Raw genomic sequence first — 10,197 nt, 5'->3', positions numbered from 1 at the left:
CCTATCTGAACAAGAGACTGGTTAAAGGTGATCCAATCTGAGTCATTTAATGGCACACCAACTAAACAAGTGATAAAGGGGGTACTAGGTGTAGCTAAACTAGCACAAAAGGTAGTAGTATTCACAGCTCTGCTAAGCGTAACCCAGACATTTTCTCTAGGGTCAAAAGATCTAGTAGGCACAACAGATGCAACTGAGGCGATTAAGCTTGTTATAACAACAGCTAATAACACCATATCTAAATATCTGCTACAACTAAGATACTACTTATTATCTTACGGGTAGCTTTCACTAAATAGATTTTGCCTGACTTTTAGTCAACTTCCAAGCAAATCGCTGTTTACACTTTTCTTTTACTCGAATCCAGTCCTCCTCAGGGACAGGCCAAATAGCCGGCACTAGACAAGCTTTACTACACTCGAGACTGCCAACCAATATTATCTTTGCTTGTTCGATTATTAGTTTAACCCAGCAAGTTCGATAGTGAGGATATCGGTCGCTGTTCAAAGGTTCATGCCCTGTCACAAACAAAAGTCTAGTTAACAAAAACTGTTCGTTTAGACAACTTTCACACCAGCGATTTGCAAGCTTTTTACGACGCCACCACGCCTTTCCACAGGTGTAACATTTACATAAAATCCAAGGATCACACTGGTAACATACAGTACACGTTACATTGGCAACTGACAGTTCTTTTGGCTCGCTCACATATGAGCCTTCTTCTGTGATAATATTCAACGTGGTACTATGTCTCTCCACGGTTGGGAGCGGTGTTCCGTGTCGTTCCTTGTTGCTCTTCGGAGCTGTCTTTATTGTTTTCTTCTACTGCAGGCTTTACCCATCGGCTAGGGACCCAAAGCGTACCTGTAGGAGTGGAAACTTCCAAGGATCTCTGGTACCTGCTTCATTTTGATGTAGTTAATTTTTCGAGTTAACAGTTGAGAACTTCTTTTGATGCTAAAGTCCATTCAGCCCAGATGTTTCCAGTCTTACTCTGCGTGCGCCCCCGAGGACTACACTTCCCGGCGTGCCCAGCTCCACGGGGCGGTGCTATGCAAATGTCGCCGCCGGTCGCGGCTCGGCGCTACTGGGCGTGTGGGGAGCGCAGCGCGGGGCCCGGGCGGCGGGACATGAGCAGGCCGTCAGCCCGCCGCCGCCGCCGCCGCTAGCCCGCTGCCGCCGCCCAGCCGCGCGCGAGCGCCAAGATGGCGTCCATGCTGCTACAGACGTGTGGCCGGCGGGCCTGCCGCCTGCCCCGAGCGCTGCGCCGCCAGTCCCAGCTGGGTGAGGCTCCCCGCGGGCCGTCAGGCGGCTCCGGCGGCGGGGAGGGAAGCGCAGCCGCCCCACGGCCCGGCCCTGCGCGCTGCCGCCTGGCCCGTGCTGGCGCTTCAGTCATGAGATTGGCTGCAGCCTCTCGATCGCCTGAGCTCATAGCCGCCTCCGTAACCTTTTGCCAACATCGCTGGCGTTCTGAAACAAGGTCTGACACATTCTGGTTTAAAAAGGGATTATTTCCTCGTTTAGATACTGGCGTGAGTGATGGTTGTTTTGTCTCGCCGGTTCCGACTACCTCTGCAGAGGCAGGGGGAGCCGTGGGCATCTCCCCTATAGTTCCCTCGTCAGCTTGATGTGATCTTGCCGACTCATTTCCTAAAGAGGAATCTAAATGGGAGAGATCCCAAGGTCCACTAGGATTCTGCGGAACAACCAGGGTGCGTACGGAAGGGGGCAAAGGACAGTCAGGCGAAGGAGCAGCACTCGCTTGATGTGCAGAGGGCATTCCGGTAGAAACCGTACCGTCCAGCCTCTCAGCTGCAGCAGCAGCAACTTTTTGTTCAGCTTTATGCATGGTGATAGTATTTATAACTGTCCGCCACGGTTTCATTAATTTCTTTGCTGTTTTCTCCTCATTTATAACAGCATCAAATAATTTATCCCCAAACTTTCGCCATTCGCTTTCCTCAAAAACTGTATTAGGATCTGTAAAAAATCCCCTGACTACACCATAGCTTAATAAATCGGGAAGTTCCTTTTTCAGATCTATCCCTTCAGTGCCCCGCTTTTCTAAAAAGCATTTGAGCAAATTATACGCCGCTTGTCTGTTCATACCTCTATTTGTGCACAATTGCAGCCTTTGCAGACTTCGGCGGCGCGTAGCAGGCGGGCCAGCCTCTATAGGTGCTCCCGGGCGCGGGGAAGATATCCCTTTCGCCTCCTGCGCTGCTTACAGGACCGCACTCAACTTCTCCGCCGACCGTGGCTCCCGGACTCCGCTATCGGGTCGCCGGGTCCGGACTCCGCTATCGGGTCGCCGGTCCTATGTCCTCTGGTCCCTGTTCGGGCGCCAATTTGTTGCCATTTGCCGGAACGGAGGGAAGAAGCAGTCACTCAATATGAGAGATCAGCATACTTCGTTTATTCAACTACGGTTACAGCTTTTATAGCACTTATAATTAGCTCATACATATTGCAAAAGTTAAGCTCCTTATTGGCTGGCCAGCTAAAAAATTAACTTACGTCTATGCTCTTTGTTTCTAGACAAAATTCTTATTCTTGTTAACCACAAGTTCCCTGTGCTAACCTCCTCAAAGATAACAAGGACAGAGTGTCCTTGTAAATCATTGACTCTCACATAAGCTGCTTTCGATATTTCTTAAGATCCTGATGACTCAACATTCCGATGTTAACATGTCCTTGTTCGGTTAACCAATTCTCCACAATACATCACCAAAGAGCGTGAGGGAAACAAACAACTACAGTTCCTGGTTTGAATGTTCTGTATAAAAATATGGCTTCAGGCGTATGGGAAGGACCTAATCCCGTGTTATTTATCGGTAGAGGTTATTTTTGTATCTCCACAGATAAAGGACCTATATGGGTCCCTAGCAAGTTCATGCGACCTGTATGTCAAGATCAGAAGACGGAAGAGAAGACTCAGAGCAAGCAGACAGAATAAACTGTCTTTGTTGTAGGGGATGTAGACCACGGGTATTGTGCCAATGTATGCTATGTGAGGTAAAATGGTTCTGTAAGCCAAAGTTTAAATGTAAATGGTGTGAAGGGTGTATGGACAGTAAATTGAGTACTGTACGTTTGATTAGTAACCGGGCATGAAGCAAGAGAAAACATACGGCTAATGCAATACCATGCTGTTTGGAGACAGTACACATCATCAGAATCTGTGAAAGCACAGATTTGTGGTGTGGAATGTTGTAAACCCATTTTTGTACCTGAGATATGGTCTGTTTGTTTAAAACGATTTGGCTGTAATAATAATAAAATAAAATTTTAAAAAAGGTGGAAATTGTAGGAGTAAACATGTTTGATTTGAGGACTTGGTTTATGGTCTTGATGAATTTTTTACCTATAGGCCAAAGTATTTTCGACATCTTGCCTAGGACAAACATATGGGTGACATGGGCAAATATCATGGGAATAACAGGGTTTTGTTTAAGTCTGCAACAGGCAGACAACCCCTTTAGAACTTGTTTAATTGGTATTCCCCTGCAAGAGAATGAAATAAATTTTGATTGTTTTTGGAATGTTAAAGCAGTGGATCTGACTTCCAATCAGAATGGTACATGTATGAGTCCGAATGGACAATATGCTTGGCCTTCTATGCGTAATGCAGCATGGCAGAAGACAGTTATTGAGAATTTAAATCAGCCACATCACATCATATACCTTTACAGGAGTTAGACTTATTGGCTAGCGTTGTACCTGTCGAATATGTCAATGTTATTGCAACAGATATGGCAGACTGTACTCACGTCACCACCACTTCAACCCGTGAATGGCACTGGAGTAATTTGGTTTGGTGACCCATGGCATACATGGGTGACGCGTCAAAGTGTACGGGGATTTTATACAGGGTTTCAAAATCTAACTGGTTCACCTATTTGGGGTGAATTGAAAACTGAGGGTTTACATGTAGATATATCAGGGGGTTATCAGTTGCCACCGGGAGTCTTTTTGATATGTGGAGTCAGCGCGTGGCTGGGGATTCCTTTGTATCCTGTTGGTGGACCATGTTATTTAGAGCGCTTAACTTTGTTTACTCCACACATGAAAGACATTAATAATTACTCAACAATCTCATAGATCACGGAGGGCACTGCGCACCTTTGATGAAACATGTAATGACGGAGTCGATCTACATTCTGTAACAGCAAATGTCCTAGCCTCCATATTTATGCTGGGGGCAATGGCAGCATTAAATGCTAAGAATATACGAAGGTTAGTGTGCTGGGGATCTTACATCGCAGATTTTAAGCTCGTTATTGCTTGATGTAGATAGTGTTAGGCAAGCTACACTGCAAAATAGGGCTGCAATAGATTTTTTTGTTATTAGCACATGGGCACGGTTTTGAGGATTTTGAAGGGATGTGTTGTGTGAACCTTTCCGATCATTCCATATCGATAAACAAGAAGTCATCTTGCTGATGATAATCCCTTTGATGAATGGTTGAGAGGACTGGGGATAACAGGTTGTTTAAAGACGTTATTGATGGAAGGAATACGCTTTGTTATAATGATTGTTGTAATGTTTTAATTTTAGGCTGTTTATTTTCTTGTTTGAAGAAAGGTTTAACATCAATTGTGAATCAGGCATGGGTTGCCCAAAAAGAAAAAGGGGATATGTTGAGGAATTTTTAAAGCTCTTAGATCTTGGACTAATCGGTATGTCCCATCAGCCTTTTTTACGGGTAATATAGGCGTATTATGGGGAGACATACATGGCTCTAAAGTCCCTCCTAGTAATAGCCGATCTATGACTGGTTTTAATCCCTTCCTTCCTTCTAATGGAATGGGATACTGTTTTACGCTTATAGGTTTCTGGGGTTCTGTTATTTCTACCATTAGGGGTTCCATTTCCAACTTTCCCAATTCCCCTTCCTTATACCATACCCGGGGATCTATATTTCCCTCATCTTCTTTTGTTAATGTATATAACCGGACTTTTCCGTTTTCCCCTCTAAGCTTTAAGCCCATTTTGATAATCAAATCCCTCCCCAATAGGTTATATTCTGCTTCTGGAACAAGTAAAAGATCATTAAGACCCACATAGGTCTCAGATTCTACCTCAACGTTTTCCAGTATTGACACAGGGAAGGATTCCCCTTTTGCCCCTACCACGGACATTTGCTTATTCCCCCTTTTGAGTCCATCTGGTATATTCTGGATAGTCGATCTTTCGGCCCCCGTATCTACCAGAAACAAAACTTCTTTCTTGTGGGGACCTATTAATAACTTTATCAAGGGCTCTGTAGATGTTTGGGTCCCCAGAAGGTATAGCCCCTGACACCCCTAATCTTCCTTAAACATTTTCTCATCTTTCTGTCGCTTCCGACAGTTTCTCTGCAAGTGTCCTCTCATCCCACAATAATAACAAGCTGGGAAGTTCCCGTCCTTCTTTTTCAGTCTGTTGTCTAAGCTACCTCCCTTATCTTTTCCTTTTTCCTTTCCCTTCTGGCTTTCTCTGAGAGCAGCGACAAAAATTTTTGCTTTAGCTTTCTGTCTTTCTTCATCATGCCTCACAAAGACTTTTTGAGCCTCTTGCAACAATTCCTCCAATCCCCTGTCTTGCCAGTTATCCAGTTTCTCTATCTTTTTCCGTATATCCTCCCATGATTTTGCCACAAACTGAGTTTTCAATAGCGCCCCCCCTCCCCCCCCCCCGCCCCCCCCCCCCCCAGTGAATCTGGATCCAGGCCAGAATACATTTGGAGGCTTTTCCTTAACCTTTCCAGCCATTCCGTTGGGGACTCCTCTTTCTTTTGGTGTTCATTAAAGGCTTTATTAATATTCTGTCCCCTCAGTACTGCTTCCTTGACACCTTGAATTATTATAGTTCTAAGATCCCTCATGTTCTGTCATCCCGCCGCCGTTTGATGGTCCCAGTTAGGGTCCACATTCGGCCGCTTTGTATCTCTGGGCAGTCCGGCTTGATTTTGCCTCTCCCATATTCTCATTCCCGCTTGCCTAATCATTCCCCTTTCTTCCGTTGTGAAGAGGATCCCCAAAATCGACTGCATTTCCTCCCACGTATATACGTGTTGGGTCCCAGGAATTGGTCTAATCTCTCTGCGACCCCTAGAGGGTCATTCAATAAATTACCCATTTCCTTTTTAAAATTCATCACATTTGACGTATTGAGGGGCACCGTCACAAAGCCTGTTCCTCCCTGATTACCTCCCAAGGGTACCTCCCACAGCGGGTATAAACCCCTCTGATCCTCAGCCCCTTCCTGTTCCCTTTCCCTGTTCCTTTGTTGACTTCTTGTCCTTCAGGCAGGTGGGGATGGGCTAGGGGTTGGTGCAGTTGGGGAGGGTTGGTTATATGGAGGGGGTAAATTATCAAGGGGCTCCCACTCCTTATCTTCCTCACCCTCCTTTTTTGTAGTTAAATTAAATATCAGAGTGGCAGGTGCTTCCGTTAGTCCCAACCAGGCCGCAGCATACTTGCTCTCTTCCAGATCCATGGGTGTTCTGCTATTAACATAAATGTTCAAAGCCTGACAGACCCAGTCTTCTGTGGACCCGAACATCGGCCAAAATACTTGGGGTCTTAAGGGTTCTTTTGGCCATTTAACCATACAAAACTGAATCATATCCGCCTTGTCCTTATGGTTAGTGCTTCTTAAGCTATTCCAATATCTTAACATTCGCTCTAAGGGACTATCCAGTGGAATATCCGGTAATTTTCCTCCTCTTTTAAACCAGAGGCCCCTCCTTGAACCTTTTGAGTCTAAGGATCTGCTTTGTCCCTGACCCATTACTGGAAACTTTTATACAAAAAGCTCCGAACTCCTGGCTGTGCCTGTATCTAAAGGTGTCTTGCGAGTGTTATCCCACCCACGAACACTCAGAACAATCGCTTCAGTCCTTCACCGGCCCAGTCCCTCGTGGGATATCGGAACTGCGGTTAAAAGACCTCCGCACTCGCTTCGGAACTGAATTCTGTCTCAGTCACACCCTTACACACAGTCACACAACCGTATCCACCCAACCGAACGGTATACTCACGAAACAATAAATCTTCGTTTGGATCTTCGCGTGCAGAATTATGGGTACCGGAGGAGGGGAGAGCTCTTTGTTCTTTACTTGCCTCTTATGTTCGTAATCCTGCTGGGCTCCGCACTGCTCCCGGTAAGGGCCACAACGAAACCAGGGTGGGGGCACCTCCCTTAGCCGTTCACAGTCTCGGGACCCAAGAGGATCACGTCGGGGTCACCAAATTGTTATAAATTCCAAGTCAATTTTTAGTTTTATATGATTTAATAAAAGGCAAGTAAACAGTGCTGGGTGCGCGGGGAGTCCGGGCTCCTCTAACATGCGCACGTGTTACATTGGGCGGCTGTTTTTTTAATGTTCCTAAGCTAATACATATTCATCACTACTTCTAAGAAAGGCAGGGTTTTTACAATTAGTTTCCAGAATTCGACCCCTTCCACTGGCGCATGCGTATCAGTTCTCGGTGGTCTCTCTGGGGGTCGTTTGGGCTGAAGGCTCGCAGTCTTCCTCCCAGGCTTTGTCCTCCAGTCGTCCTTCAGTTTCCTTTTCTTCCTTATTTGGTAATCTCTTGGCTGGATGTCAGAGACTTCTGTTGGGTGCAATAGTTAACAGTCCTTTTGAAACTCCTTTGTTCTCCTGTCCCCTAGATCCAGGTAACAGTGTTTATCTGCAACTCTGGCAGTCCTCTGACATCCATGAGAACACACATCCCTGTTGTCAGGGTCAAGAGCATGAGCTATGCCTGAGTGGATTGTGTCCACTAGCACCTATGCAGGCAGGTTCACAGAAAGCACAGATCCTGCTAGCACTTGAGCATTTACCTAATTTATTTTTATCCTTTGCCCAGACATATACACATCACCTGCAAGCAAGAAAGACCAAGGTTATAGCCACAAACTCCAGATAAGTGCAGTCTCTGAGCTTCTCTACCACAAAAAATGGTTAAAGTGTTTTGAAGCTAGTATCAAGTTGAAAAGTTTCAGTAAGCACAAATATCTTGACATGGGTATTGGAGACTGATGATTCATATCTATCAGTTCCTATGTTAATCCATGCAAAAATCTAGAGACTGACAGATGCTTGAAACACAAAGTGGTTACCATAAAAATAACTGGCATTTGGGAAAGAAGACTTGGCTCAAGCTGAACCCAGAAAGGATGTAGTGCTAGGTAGGAAACAAAGGTGCTTTCAGGGGATGACTTTTCTTGTACCTCCCCTTTGGAATTGTTATAAACGATAACAATTAAAACAACTTTATTTTGGGTTCAATCAATTTAGGTTGAGAAACAATAAGCAAAAACAGCGCTGGGTGTGCGGAGAACTCAATTAGTTCCACCACACGCACACCTGAGTCCTAAAAGCAGCGTCTTTTATGGCCGGATCTTGACCAATCTCCTCTCGCCAGATGTTCGTCCCGCTCTTTCCCCATTGGGTCGTTAGGGTACACCTTCTCCTATTGGCTCTCCTTTGGCGTGCTTTTTCAAATCTCAAGGTCTTTGTCTCCTTTGGCGGGCTTTTCCTGGCCCTTATCTCCTTTGGCGGGCTTTCCCTGGCTGCTTTCCTTATCTCCTTTGGCAGGCTTTTCCAAGCAGCAATTGCCTCAGGGGAAGGGGAAGCCATCACATTGTCTCAAAGGAGAACCACAGGCGCCCACTCACCACAACTATGATACAGGTCCCAGATTTACACAGGGTACAACAATTACACTTATCACAGTACATTCTATTTTTGACATGAATCATGACTGCGTTTATCACAATCCCCCCTTTTGTTTTTGTTTACCTTGATTCATGTCTTAGTTTCCAATGCTCAAATCAAACAGGGACAAGTAACAACCCCCCAAATTATTAATCAAATAAAACATTGAATTAAACAGGGATAAGTAACAACCCCCCAAATATTCCCAGGAGTATAACACTCACTTCGGTAACTCAATTACATACAACAATTGGTAAGATTAAATAGTTATATTTTTAACAAGTTTTACAAACACATTTTTAGCAACAGTGGGAACTTCATATTTGACTCCCGTTTTCATCTCATGATAAAACAAACTAGATAACAAACGATGTTTTTTTTATCTTCTCCTTTCTTTATCCATCCCTCTGTTTTCTTAATATAAAGTTGGAAGTATAAAGGGTGTCCACACCTTCCCACAGGGTTCCAATCAGGACCCTTATCAAGAGAGGTCTGGTCAGGATCATAATGCTCAGCGGTCACCGCCTCAGGGGTTGCAGCCCTCGGCAGACCTTGTCAGCTGCAGCACCGATTCCCTCCGGTCTTGCCCTCTCCAGTTTTTACCAAGGTGTGCCTGCCTTTTTTTTTTTTTTTTTTTTTTTTAATTTCCAACATAACAAACACCAACAGAGGTCCTGGAAAATTGGGGAAAAGCAGGTTCCATCAGCTACTAAAGATAACATCGGTTGTCTTGTACTTTAAATTTTTGTAAATTCAATTACCCTTTTACGGAAGTCAATATAAATTTCCCCAGCCATTACATCAAGCTCTTTTTAAATTCAGTCTTTACATTTTTAATAATAGGAACCCTGAAAGGTTCCCCTGTTGCTCCTACTACCAAAGCTGTATCTCTACTTGCTCGACATCCCAAAGGGATGTGCCGAACTGTAGATCGTTCAGCTCCTGTATCAACAAAAAAACATTACTTTCTCCTCTTGGGGACCAATCTTTAAATTTATCAAGGGCTCAGATGTTGTTTTTGTCCCCAGAATGTAGAGCCCTGATACCCCTATTCATCTTCATTAAACATCTGTTTGTCCTTCATTTGTCTCCTCCAGTCCTTTTTGAAATGTCCCCTCTGTTCATAATGATAACATTCGGGCATTTTCCCCGGGAAATCCTCCATTCGTTGAGTTTCCCGGACTGCCGCTACAAACATTCTTGCTTTCTCTTTTTGTTTTTCCCCATCCCTCCATACATACACTTTCTGAGCTTCCTTCAACAATTCTTGTAATCCTTGTTCTTGCCAACTGTCCATCTTTTCCAGTTTCTTTCTTATATCCCCCCATGATCCGGCCAGAAACTGAATTTTTAGAAATGTTTCTCCAACTGGAGAGGCTGGGTCTAGCCCCGAATACATTTGTAAATTTTTCCTCAGTTTCTCTAACCAATCCACAGGAGACTCGTCCTTTTCCTGTTGTTCACTAAAAACCTTATTAATATTCTG

The 10,197-nt window shown here is 44.7% G+C and overlaps 1 long non-coding RNA gene across 1 annotated transcript; it reads right to left on the bottom strand.

Annotated features, from left to right (window-relative positions):
* Window positions 1-481: 481 nt before the first annotated feature.
* LOC130142157 (uncharacterized) lies at window positions 482-2,715 on the bottom strand. Its single transcript, XR_008819309.1, has 2 exons — window positions 2,110-2,715; window positions 482-864 (listed from the first exon to the last, which is right to left on the bottom strand). It is a non-coding gene; the product is annotated as an uncharacterized LOC130142157 (long non-coding RNA).
* Window positions 2,716-10,197: the final 7,482 nt, after the last annotated feature.

This window comes from Falco biarmicus, chromosome W (assembly GCF_023638135.1).
Source record: "Falco biarmicus isolate bFalBia1 chromosome W, bFalBia1.pri, whole genome shotgun sequence".
NCBI classification, from domain to species: domain Eukaryota; kingdom Metazoa; phylum Chordata; class Aves; order Falconiformes; family Falconidae; genus Falco; species Falco biarmicus.
Note: the sequence above shows the minus strand (reverse complement) of the source record. Positions and strands in the feature narration are given on the sequence as shown.